This window comes from Ictidomys tridecemlineatus, chromosome 6, assembly GCF_052094955.1.
Source record: "Ictidomys tridecemlineatus isolate mIctTri1 chromosome 6, mIctTri1.hap1, whole genome shotgun sequence".
In the NCBI taxonomy this organism is placed as follows: domain Eukaryota; kingdom Metazoa; phylum Chordata; class Mammalia; order Rodentia; family Sciuridae; genus Ictidomys; species Ictidomys tridecemlineatus.
In genome coordinates, this window is record NC_135482.1 from 106,681,276 (window position 1) to 106,694,041 (window position 12,766).

A 12,766-nucleotide genomic window follows, 5' to 3' on the forward strand; every position below is an offset into this window, starting at 1 on the left:
TCCTGTCTGAAAGAAAGAAAGAAAGAGAGAGAGAGAGAGAGAGAGAAAGAAAGAAGAAAGGAAGGAAGGAAGGAAGGAAGAAAGAAAGAAAGAAAGAAAGAAAGAAAGAAAGAAAGAAAGAAAGAAAGAAAGAAAGAAAGAAAGAAAAGAAAAGAAAAAGGCCTGAAGATATAGCTCAGTGGTAAAGCATTTGCCTAGCATTGGGTTATGGGAGCCTTAACCCAATCAGTCGATCCATCCCCTGATGGGATTAACTGAATGGTGGCTAAAGACAGGTAGGGTGTGGCTGGGGGAGGTGGGAATTGGGGACAGGCCTTTGGGGTATATCTTTTGTATCTGACCAACTCTGTATCTGAATCTCTCTCTCAGCTTCCTGATCATCATGGGAGCCACTTCCCTCCGCCCCACTCTTCTGCCATGAAGTTCTGCCTCACTGAGCACTGAGGAATGGGGCCTGCTGTCTGTGGACCTAGACCTCTGGTACCAGGAGCTCCCAAATGAACTTTCCCTCCTCTACAATCGCTCTTTTCAGGTCTTTGAATCACAGCAGTGAAAAAGCTGACTAAAATGTCCTCCCACCTCTTTCTCCCCTCCCATCTCTCTTCAAGGGAAGCCTAGGGACTCATTGCCTTGCCTCTCTCTCATCCCATGACCTCCAAGATGAGTCCTACATTCTGCCCCCTCCACGTGCAAGCAGATAACCCCAAGCGCCAGCATCTTCAGTGGAAGAAGAGATGGAAGCCAGAGACAGCATAGAATCCCTGTCCGTTTCTCACCCAGGGTCCACTGCTTTTGTGAGCGTCGGGGAACCATTTCCTCTTTCCAGAAGGCTCAGCTTCACCCATCTATCAAGTAGAAGGAAGCACACGGTCCCTCGAGTCCCCAGATGAGCCACCAGAGATTGACTCTGCTGCCCAGATGTCCTTGGAGGGTCCCACGCACGGCAGGCCAGCAGACCCCCGGCCAGCCTGGGAGTGTGACTGAAACCCCCCAGTCTCATCAGGTGCCCCCAGACCCTGAGCTGGGACAGGGCCAGACCCCATGTGCAGGCTTCCTAGCCTGCCTGCTGGCCCCACCCGGTCCCCTTCAAGTCTTCAGAAGCAACATTTCTGAGACGGTGGGGTGTGTGGTGGAGACTGGGGGGGGGGGTTGCTTCTGATGCTGCACTTGACCCACAGCCAGATGTTGGTGGCTCCCCCTCGACAATCCTCTCACCCAGCCCACACCCTCACCCCAGCCTCCCTCCTAGGGAGAATCTGGCAGAGAGTGCTCACAAAACCCAGCAGCACTCCGTGATGTCACCAGACAGAGGCTCCATCTGGCACTCGGCTCTGCAGGCTGGGGAGGAGACCAAGCACATGGCCATGCGCTGTCCCCCTCTGCTGGGGCGTGGCTCTGCCATCTGAGAGTAGGATTGGGAAACCAGGAGAGCAGCTCACAGGGAGGCTGGGGAGGGAAACTGCTGTGGGCCAGAACGAAAGGAGGGACGAAAGGCGGAACAAGATCCCAGGAGGGAGCGGCCTCGCCTGGGGATCTGGCTGCCATTCTGCCAACGACTCATCTGTGACTTCCCCTCCAGGTCTCCATCTCCTGACTGTCGATGGGGTTAGACGAGGTGGCCTCTACGCCAACATCCAGCCGGAGGATTTCAGATTCTCCCTGGGGGCTGGTTTCTGAAACTCTGCTCATCTCTCATGCACCAGGAAGGAAACCAGGGCTGACAAGCAGGAGGCACATCGCAGCAGTGGTGCCCAGGTCTTCTCTCCTTGGCAGCCACTGGGTGAATGACTCCTGGAGCCTGGCACATTCCCAAGGAGTTGTGTGAACTTCAGCACAGACATGCAGGATCCAGGGCTCCGAATGATTGGGGTGGGGTAGGCAGGTCAGCTCTAATTTTACCACATTATATCTCACAGGACATTTAAGAACCAGCAGACCATACCAGGCACGGTGGTGCAGACTGGCAGTCTCAGCTGCTCGGGAGGCTGAGGCAGGAGGATCGAGAGTTCAAAGCCAGCCTCAGCAATGGCAAGGCACTAAGCAACTCAGTGAGACCCTGTCTCTAAATAAAATACAAAATAGGGCTGGGAAAGTGGCTCAGTGGTCGAGGGCCCCTGAGTTCAATCTCCGGTACCAAAAACAAACAAACAAACAAACAAAAAACAGCAGACCAGATTGGAACATTTATGTTAACAACTTTATAGACCAGCCCCAAATTGTGTTGCACACCACCTAGAGAGCCTCTTGATTATTTCATAATTTATTCCACATTTATTAAGATCTGATATTGTTCAGCACTGGACCAAGTACAGGAAGTAGAGATGGCTAGAATCCATTCCTTGCTCTCCAGCAATTCCCAACAGACCTGCTATAGCACCCCAGGATGCCCAGAATCAGAGCATCATTAGTCCAAATGGAACCTGTTGTGCAAATTAGGAAAATGTATCCTTTCTGATCAGATGCAGTCCTGGGGGCACATAGTCTAGCAAGCACTGATTTCCATTCCCCTTTAGCTGAGCACCATAGTGCAGTTAACAATCTGTGCAACTGATCTTGGTGATCACAGTGGGCTGCCAAATTTCAGTCCAAGCCTAGTATATATTTATTTTTCTAATAGAATATGCATGTTAGTTGATGTCAGTGCAAAGCAGCACAGACCCAAATGAGTCACCTGACAGTGGAGAACAGGCACACTGGCTATGAGAGGATATTAGAAATATAATAACTGGCCGACTTGGTGTTTATTGGAATATAACAAAATGGAACACGTGAGATATACCAGAGCACATATTCGGAACAGAAAACCAGTGTTAAAGGGAGAACAAGGCATAGCACAGCAACCACGATACTTTATAGTCACTGTGAGACCCCGTTACACTGCGGCAGTAATTGCATTGTAATTATTCCTGACTTGTTTAATGTGTTTTTAGTATTTTAAGGCCTTTGAGTGTGCCACAAAAAAAAAAATATTAAAGTAAACATCTACAAAAAAGATTGGGAACCATCCATCTCGTGGAAAGGGGGGGTGTATAAAATAATTTCCACTCCACAATTAAGTTCTTCTTGGAGATGTGAGATTCAAAGAGCTACCTAGAGAGGCCAAGGAAAGCTTCCAAACGAGGTGATAACTGAAGCAAATTTTGCAATGGAGTAGGAGTTGGGGGGAAGGGCATCGCAAGCCCCCAGAGCCAATTGGACGAATGTGCAGAAAAATGAACAGGCTTTACATATCGAATGGCAAGCTGTGGTGTGGACTGAAGAGGAAGTGGAAAGAGCGTCAAGAGGTGAGAGAGAAGCCAGCTCACAAAAGAACACTGGCAAGACTGGCTCTCATCATCTGCCTCCCCCAAATCCATCCCCAGAGTGTGCAGAGGCACGCACCGCAGAGCTGTCCTGGGTTGTCTGTGAGGGAATGCCGCACGTCTCATTCTTTTAACTGGAGTGGGAAACGCGTAACACTAACCAAGAATTTGTTAAGCAATGCCAAGACCAGGATCTGCTGAACAAACCACATTCAGAGTAGTTACTCAGTGAGAAATGAAAAGATGGAGCCTCTTTTTGTTCAAAAATCATCAGGAATTTCAAGATGGCAACAGAAAAATGTTCAGTGGAGAGCCAGACCCACCTGTGGGTAGGTCCCTGTGGGACGGCACAGGATGCACACCTGGGAAGCCAGCACTGCCTAAAGTTAAGGGACCCAGGAGGCTTTACTAGAACATCTCATCTCTATTGGAATGGGATTTATTTATTTGGGTAAGAGAGAGAGGTTGAGAGATCAATTCAAAGCAGTCAAAATCCTCCCCAACCCCTGTTTTTTTTAGCTACAAAAATTTGTCCTCAAAATGTCCCTAATAACAAAAAGGGTCTGTTATGGTCATATGCTTTCTTCTTAATGATATATCAGTGTTCATCACCATACAAAAAGTGTTGTTAATAAGGTCACTGGTTATAAAATAAATATATACAACTTGACATCTGATGATGGACCAAGATGTCAGACAAGATACCATACATCCTCACCCTTAAATAGAAGAAATGTTATTGTTAAAAAAAAGGTAAATTAATAATGTTGCTGGAAATCAAGGAAGGATGCTATTTGAAGACTAGAAATATTAAGGATGATTGTTTTAAGTGGGATTCAATAGATGAAGAAAAGAGAGGAAAAACAAATAAAACTCAAGCCAAAAAATGAGTAGGATAAACTATACAGGGTAAGAATAGTTTCAGAGCACCCCTGAGTTCAAAATGGCGAAGTTTGTGTGGAGAAGAAAGCTCAGGACCTCAGTAATATCAAATCATTCAGAGCAGCCAGGCCAGTCGTCAGGCCTGACCCTCCTAGTCCCATACACACAGAGAAATCTGGAGGCAAGGGATTCCCTCCAAAGCCAAAGCTATTAGCGCTGCTTTCCAAAAGGGGAATTCTAACTGGTCAAATCTTGTGAGCTGGGACTACGAAGCAGTGCAGACCCTCAGATAACTTGTGCCCCCAAGAGAGATAGAGAGTCCCTATCATGAAGTTCATGCTACCCACAGATTTTGCCCTGCACAGGGACCTCCCTGCTGCCACTAGGGAGGGCAGCAGTAATTAGAATAGGCGAGTATTTCCATTTGAGCTGCAAAATAAAAAAAAACATTGTGCTTAAGCCAGGTGTTGTGGTGCATGCCTATAATCCTAGCTGCCTGGAAGGCTGAGGCAGGAGGATCAAAATTTCAAAGCCAGCCTCAGCAAAAGTGAGGCACTAAGCAACTCAGTGAGACCCTGTCTCTAAATAAAATGCAAAATAGGGCTGGGGATGTGGGTCAAGTGCCCCTGAATTCAACCCTGCTACCAAAAAAAAAAAAAAGAAAGAAAGAAAAAGAAAAAGAAAAAATTATGCTTAGATAGCAGCCTGTAAAATAGACATTTTTGAGGTCTTTCTATGATCAGATAACTGATCAATTATAAATACTGCATGACTGAAAAGAATGTAAACCCAAATAGTTAAAAAGAATTTAAAGTCAAAATGTTTCTTTTATATAGTCCATATTCTATATAGATCCTATTTTATTTGGTTCATATTTGTAATAATTTATAGTTCATGGTAATTTAAACCCTCTCTCGAATCGTCCATTAAAAATATAGCATAAACCAGGTGTTATTTGAAATTTTCTAGTAGCCACTTTACAATAAGGACTGTAAAAACAAAGGGGTGGGATTAATTTTAATAGAGTTTATATCATATCTAAAATAAGATCTTTTCAACATGTAATCGATGTTTTAAAATATTAATGAAATGTTTTATATTTTTGCACCAATTCTTTGAAAATCAATGTATGTTTTCCCTTATAGCACATCTCAGTTTGGACTAGCTCTAGTTGAAGTGGTGCATAACCCTGTGACTAGTGGTCATGCTGGGCAGTAGTGACTACTGTAATGGACAGTGCCCCTCTAAGTCCTTTGCGTTTTTGGCTTACTTGTGCTGTCATTTTTGCTTTGCACATTTTGAAGCCGTGCACAAGGGTGCAGAGAGCCTGCCCCCAGCCCCAGTTGTAGAAACAGGCTGTAAAAACTTTCTAAAGAAAATCAGAGAGGATTAGCCGCATGTTTTACATGAACCCAAATTTTCCAGCTGCACGTAATGAAGCATCTATTTTCACGTTATTTATATATTTGCTTAGCTGTCTGTATTTGTTTGCTGTATCCTAAATGTGTTTTTCTGTGTTTTGCCTTAAATAAAGTTCTCCTGGGAAAGAACCAGGCTGTGAAGTCCTTTACACAGAATGTCAAGGGAGCCTGGCAAGCAACGGGACATTTGAGCAAGGCTTTCGACACTGCTGATAAGATCAATAATTATTTCAAGCACTAATTAGTGTAACTAATGTTCTTGGTGTCATTGGAAGTGTGCCTCAGAGCAGCTGAAAAACTCTTGCTTCTGATGTAACAGCTGTCTCCTGGGAATGAGACTGAGATTGTGATTCCACAATCAGTTCTTTCCTTTTAATCACCTTGCAAAAACAAGCAGCCTCGGCCATCAAGTTCATGGTTAAATACAGGTTGAAAATTGAAGCTAGTCGTCACTGATCAATATTTAATATCTGGTAATTTCTCAGTCCTTCCAGAAGAAGAAAAGGTGCCAGCCAGAGGCTATCTACCCATATTTCTAAGATGCATGATGAAGCCAAGGCCAGTCTCGTCTCTGCACAAGGGCAGAAACGATCTTGGGAGGCATTTCTCCCCCACTTTAAAGATGAATAAACCAGTCGAGTCAGACAAGCTGTCTCTGATGATGTGTATCCAATGGAGAGGGCTACCTGGGTGTTTCCATCTCCTAGAATGTGACTGATTTTTGCTAGAATGGCTCAATGGAGAGTCTATACAAAGAGTCTCCCTGGGCCACGTCAAGACAGCAGCTTAACCAAGCAGGGCTGGCAGGCAGGAGTTGAGGTTGCCAAGGGAACCTGCATTGCCTTGCAACTCTCCTAGAGAGTGACTGGAAATCGTTCTGAAACACAGGCCTATGACCCAGAGAGAGAATCCTGCTCCTGACCTGAGAGGGCTCATAGTACAACCTGAATGCTAGCGGGCTCTGTATCCTGGGCTTCAACAACAAGAGACCACAGTCCTCAGTGTCCCATGTATGTGTGACCATGCACAAAACAAAAGCAACACTACTGTAGTCCTTTCTGTGACTCCATCTCTAGAATTGGATATAGATGACATGGCTGGGGAGAAAGGATATCAGCCCCTGTGTAGATACGGAGGGGTCCCACACAATCTGCCTTGTGCCTCCAAGTAGCAATAGATGTGGGCCACTTTAGATAAAGGAAGGAAGTCTAAGAATGATTATTATTTTATCCCTAAAAGAGGCTCTGCAATCCAATACTCCCACATCCCGTGGCAGATGTTAAGGTTTGAATCTTCAATGTCCCACAAAGGCCCATGTGCTAAAGGCTTGGTCCCCATCTGATGGCACTAGTGGGAGGTGGTGGAACTTTAGGAGGTGGGGCCCAGTGAGAGGAAGTCAGGTCACTGCAGGCCTGCCCTTGAAGGGGATATTGCACTCCTGGCTCCTTCTTTTCTCTACTTATTCCTGATTGCCATGAAGTGAACAACTCTGCTCCACCATGAACAACCCATTGCAATGTTCTTCCCCACCACATACACAAAAGCAATGGAACCAGCCAATGAAACATCTGAAACTATGAGCCAAAACAAATTCCCCCCTTTTAAGTTGACTATCTCAGGCATTTTGTCATAGCTGCAGAAAGCTGACCAACACAGTACATCCCTGTCTGATATTTTAAAAAGGCATAGGATACACAGACTGGAGTTGTGATTCAGTAGTAGAGCACTTGCCTGGCATGTGTAAAGCACTGGGTTCAATTCTTAGCACCACATATAAATAAATAAATTAAATACAGGTCTATCAACAACTAAAACCGTCTTTTTAAAAAAAGGCATGTGATACCAGAGAGTTGACTGAAAGCAAAAATTGCAGGCACCAAGTCAGTGGTGGAAGATGGGCTATGGGCCTCCAAATATGGGGTGAATATTTCTCCTTTTCTGTATCTTCATATTTGGAATTTCACTGGCTACACACACACACACACACACACACACACACACACAAAAACAGAAACACACGGGACTATGCTCCCTCTTTTGCATATGCAGTAAACCAGGTCCAAATTAAACAGCTACATCCCCATGTTTGCAACCCAGTCAAGGCTCAGAGCTCAAGAGACACTATTAAAAGGGAGGTCGCATAAGCAAGAGGGCCCTGTGTATTATTACAGTGCCCTATTCATTCAATCTCTTGAGTGCCCAACTTGACAAAGAAACCATGGTCCTCATACAAACACTCACAATCAAAATGAAATTCTTCCAACTCATCTCATTTTCCTCACTCTTCTAGTCTGGGTCGAACCCTCTATTCCCCTTTCATAGATGTCAGATCCTCAATCTTCTCCCTCCTCTTCTTCAAGCATGTTTGTGAAATGACAGGGCACAGGTTAGGTTCTTGCTAATGGCGCAGTCCTCTGGGGGAGTGGAGGCCCATTCCCCCAGGAAAGGTGAAGACAGAGCCATGACCAAACCCCGAAGTCTAGGAATTGGTCTAGACCTGCCCTGCTCCGTTACGGTAACCACCAGTCGCAGGGGTCCACTGAGCACTGGAGATGTGCTAAGTGCAAGGGAAGGACTGAAGTTCTAAATTTCATTCAGCTTGACTATGGAACCAGCTAGGTGTCCACCAACAGATGAATGGATAAAGAAATCATGGTTTATAGGCACCATGGAGTTTTATTCGGTCACAAAGGAAAATGAAATTGTGTTAATGTGCAGGAACCATGTTAAGCCAAGTAAGTCAGATTCATAAGGTCAAGGGTCATATGTTCTCTCTGACATGCAGGAAGCTAGAGAGGGAAAAGGTAAAGAAGGATGGGTTGGTTTCATAAAAATCCAAGGGAGATCAGTAGAGGGAAGGGACCCAGGGATGGGAGAAGGAAAGGGAGGGGAGAGTGCGGAGGAGGGATACTGACCAAATCATACTGTGGCCTTGTGTACATGTGCAAATACGTAACAACCAGTCCCATCGTTATGTACAGCTATAATGCTATATTTTATTTTCCTATAAAATATGGAAATTTTCATTCAATTTAAATTAACTGGAATTTAAATTCAAACACTGATCATTCAATTTTTTTGTTATTAAAAAACTCAAATATGTCTGGAGCAACTTAACAAGTTAGTAGATTTGTAATTCTACTTCTTGTCTCTAAATGTTATAAAATCTAAATACAGATCTGGTATTCCCAGTGAAAATTCAGTGTATCGTCTTAGATGAGTTGTTAATGTAAAACACTCACCAGAGTTAAAAGACTTAGGTAGGGGGGAAAAAGTGTAAAATATCTCATTCTTCATTTTTTATTTGAGCACCTATCAAAATGATAATATTTTAAATACACTATTTAAATCAATCTCACTTTTTTACATTGTGTTTCTTTCTATCATATTGACAAATTGTAATTGCGTACATTTATGGGGTACAGTGATGTTATGATTTTTAATATAGCATGGAATGATTAAATAAAGCTAATTAACCTACCCTGTATCTTAAATAGTTGACTTTTTGTGATGAGAACATTCAAGCTTTACCCTTAGTAACACTGAAATGTTCAGTGCTCAACTATTTGCTGCTATGGTTTGAATATAGTTGACCTTCAACAAAAGTCAGGTTGAAATATGGTTGCCAATGTAAAGGTTGGCAGATGAAGCTTCTAAAAGGGATGAAGGTCTTTCTTAAGAGATGAGATTAGTTCTTCTGGAATGGACTTGAGAGAGTGAGTTGTGATTGAGTGTCTGGCCCTGTTTGTTCACTCTCTTTTTCACATGCTCGAATTGCCTTTTGTGCTCCACCATGAATTGAAGCAGCATCTCACCAGAAACTAAGCCAAGGTGGCCACTCAGTCTTGGGCTTCCTGCCTCTAAGGACTATAAGCAAAATAAACCTCTTTATAAATTATCCAGTCTCAGGTATTCTGTGATAGTAACAGAAAACTAAGACATTAGCTGTACTCATTACACTGTGCAACACATCTTTTAAAAATTTCAATGTCTTCCTCCTGAGGCTTCGTACCCTTGGATTATCATCTCTCCGCTCCCCCCAACTTCTATTTTCACATTTTAAAGCATGACTCCTGGGTAAATTTTAGTTACACATTATATTTCTACCGGTTCACTACTCTAGATGTATAATGTTACTAGGGATAGTACTGGAGAGGGAATATTATGGCCCCAAAGTTCATTTTTCATTTGCTCTCTCATATGACAAAAAAAGTCCCTGTGGGTCTTCTTCCAACTCTCTCTTTCCCAATTGCTATTTTCTTTTTTTTAATATATATATATATATATATATATATATATATATATATATATATATACACATATATATATATGTATATGTATATATATATTAAGTTTTTAGTTGGACACAATATCTTTATTTTACATTTATGTGGTGCTGAGGATTGAACCCAGTGCCTCGTGCATGCTAGGCAAGCGCTCCACCACTGAGCCACAACCCCAGCCCCCCAATTGCTATTTTTAAATTATTAACTTCAAGGAATACCAATGTACCCTCATCCTTGCTCCACCCCAGCGTTCTTCTCCTGCAGAAGCCTACCACCTTCTCCGCCTGGCTTCTGATCACCCATAGCCTACTGCAAATAACACCCTCTATGCTGCCCATTTCTCAGTCTTTTCCTGTAACACGGCCTTCCTTGATCTTTTTTAACAACCCTTGTCTCCTGAAACGGCTTCATTACAGTTTCATCAAGGGGAAGAGCCTCCAGTCCAGGGGTCTGTCTGGCCTTCACTCCCTGGTGCTCATGCTAGGGTCACTTCACCTCTGTTCTTACTGCTATCCTACTGTTTTCCTTTGTGCCCCTCCCCTCTCTCAGTGACCCTATCTCTCAGGTTGGGTTTGTAGGACAGGGACTCTGCACGGGCAGGAGGCCGGTAGGCAGGAGGTCTACTGAAGGGTACTTCTGGGCCTAACATCTTCAGAGAGAGGAAAACAAGATCAGACAGAGAATGAACTTGAACTGAGATGAGGTTTCCACACAGGCCTCGACACACCCTTTGGGAAGCTGTGGGGTTGGGGTGACCCTTCAGAGTCCCTTGAAACTGAAGCAAGTAGATGTACATTTTTATCCCTGCATCAACCACATGGATCCAGGATCCAGAATCCAGATATCCCTCCAAGGAGTGGCAAGTTAGTCACTTTCCATCACTGTGAGAAAATCTCTGAGATAAATCATTGATGAGGGACAGATTTATTTTTGGCTCACAGATTTCGAGGTTTCAGTCCACCATCCCTTGGCTCCATAGCTCTGGACCTGTGGTGGGGCAGAATATCATGGAGGGGAGTCCATGGTGGAGCAGAGCTGTTCACACAAGGCATCCAGGAAGGAGGGAGAGAGGGGGACAGGGAGGGAGGGAGGGAGGGGCTGGGGTCCCAATGCCCCCTTATAGGACATGCTCCCAGCAACCTGACGTCCTTCCACTAGGCCTTGCCTCCTAACGGTTGAACCACTTCCCTGCAGCACCACTGGCTGCAACCGAGCCTCCAACGTATGGCCTTTGTAGAACACGTAAGATTTAAACCATAACCAGTGGCCGTCTGGCTAATGCAACCCCCCCACTAAGCCATTATTTGGAAAGTCTGCAAAGGTCTTCTCATTTCCAAATCTAACCCCATTGTCATGAGCCCCCTGCTCCTTGGTGCTCCTGCAGTGTGGGCCCCTGTTGAACACCCCTTCTTCTCTTGAGTTCTGTGGCCTCCCCTAGTCCTGAGCCTCCTTCATCCTCTCTCCTGAAGGATTCAACTCTTTCATTGACTTCGTTTCTTCCTTAGACCTAGGTCCTATTTTCAGTCCCTGTCTTCTCTTCCTTTTCCACATTCCACTCATCTCACCTTCTCTCATCAGCTCAGCTCCATCTCAGATGATTCCAAAATCTCCACCTTTTGCCTCAGCCCCTCTTTTAAGATCTCCAGAATCACCTGCTTCTCCAACTCAAGTAGCCACCGCCGAACTCAGCTTCAGGCCAGCCAGGCCCTCCTCAGACTCCCCTGGGCTACAGCACCACCATGGCCCCCTTCCTGAGACACCTCCTCGCCAGCCCTCCTTCCACAGCATACTTAGAGAGGTCTGCAGACTCCCCGCCACTGCGTCTTGAGCTTCCATCCCCCTGTTCAGATCTTCATCACTCAGGAGTTACTGCAATCATCTCCTCTGAGATTCACATTGTCTTAGTCCATTTTCTGTTGCTGTAACAAAATACCTGAGACAAGCAGTTTATAAAGTTTGTTTGGCTCGTAGTGCTGGAGACTGAGAAGTCCAAGAATGAGAAGCCATGGCAGGGCTTCATGCCATGTCACAGCAGGAAAGGGGAAAAGGAAAACATTGCCCTTGGTGCTCCTGCAGGGAGACATGGAGGTGCTGTGCTTTACAACAACTTTCTCGCCAAGGTAACTGATCCCATCCTGTAAGAACAAAAATGTTTCCAGAAAATTAGCTCAGCTCCATGGAAGCAGCATTAGAGCCCTCATGATGCAAACACCTCCAAAGGTGCCACCACTCCTCAACAGGTCACACAGGGGCCAAAGTACAATGTAATTTTTAGAGAGGACAGACCAGAGCATTCGCCTAACACTCCATGGTCAGCCTCTCTGGGCAGCTAGCTGGGGTATTTAGGACACCGGTACTGCAGTAGCCAGTGGCTCTCTCAAAGTTGCCTACCTCCAGTGGCTTCCCTGACCTAGCAAGCTGGGGAATGAGTGCCTTCGCCCACTGCAGTTACATTTCCAAAGAGCAGGGCTAGGTCCTCACCAGGCCCTGGTTCACTTGGGAAATGACACAAGACGCATGCCCCACTGCCAGAAAGCTCCCTCTGCACCTCCACCTGGCAGGGGACCAGGAACTCTGCTGGGTGCCCTTCCTTTTCCTTGCACTCTAGGAAGAGATCTTGATTATCCCCAGGCCAGGGAGTATAAAGCGGATGGTCCACAGGACTCTGAGAGGGACAGGGCAGTCCGTGGTGGAGTCTTTTGTGTGTCTCGGGTGGGGGGAGTAGAGAGAGAGAGGCTCCATTTGTGATTAAAGAGGCTTATCCCTAGGATGCCCAGGGAACCCCAAGAACCAACTTCTCCCAGGACAGTGGATTTCCTCACTCCACCAGGGGGCCTGACCTAAGTAGAGGACCTGGGAGTGAGAGCAAAGAAAG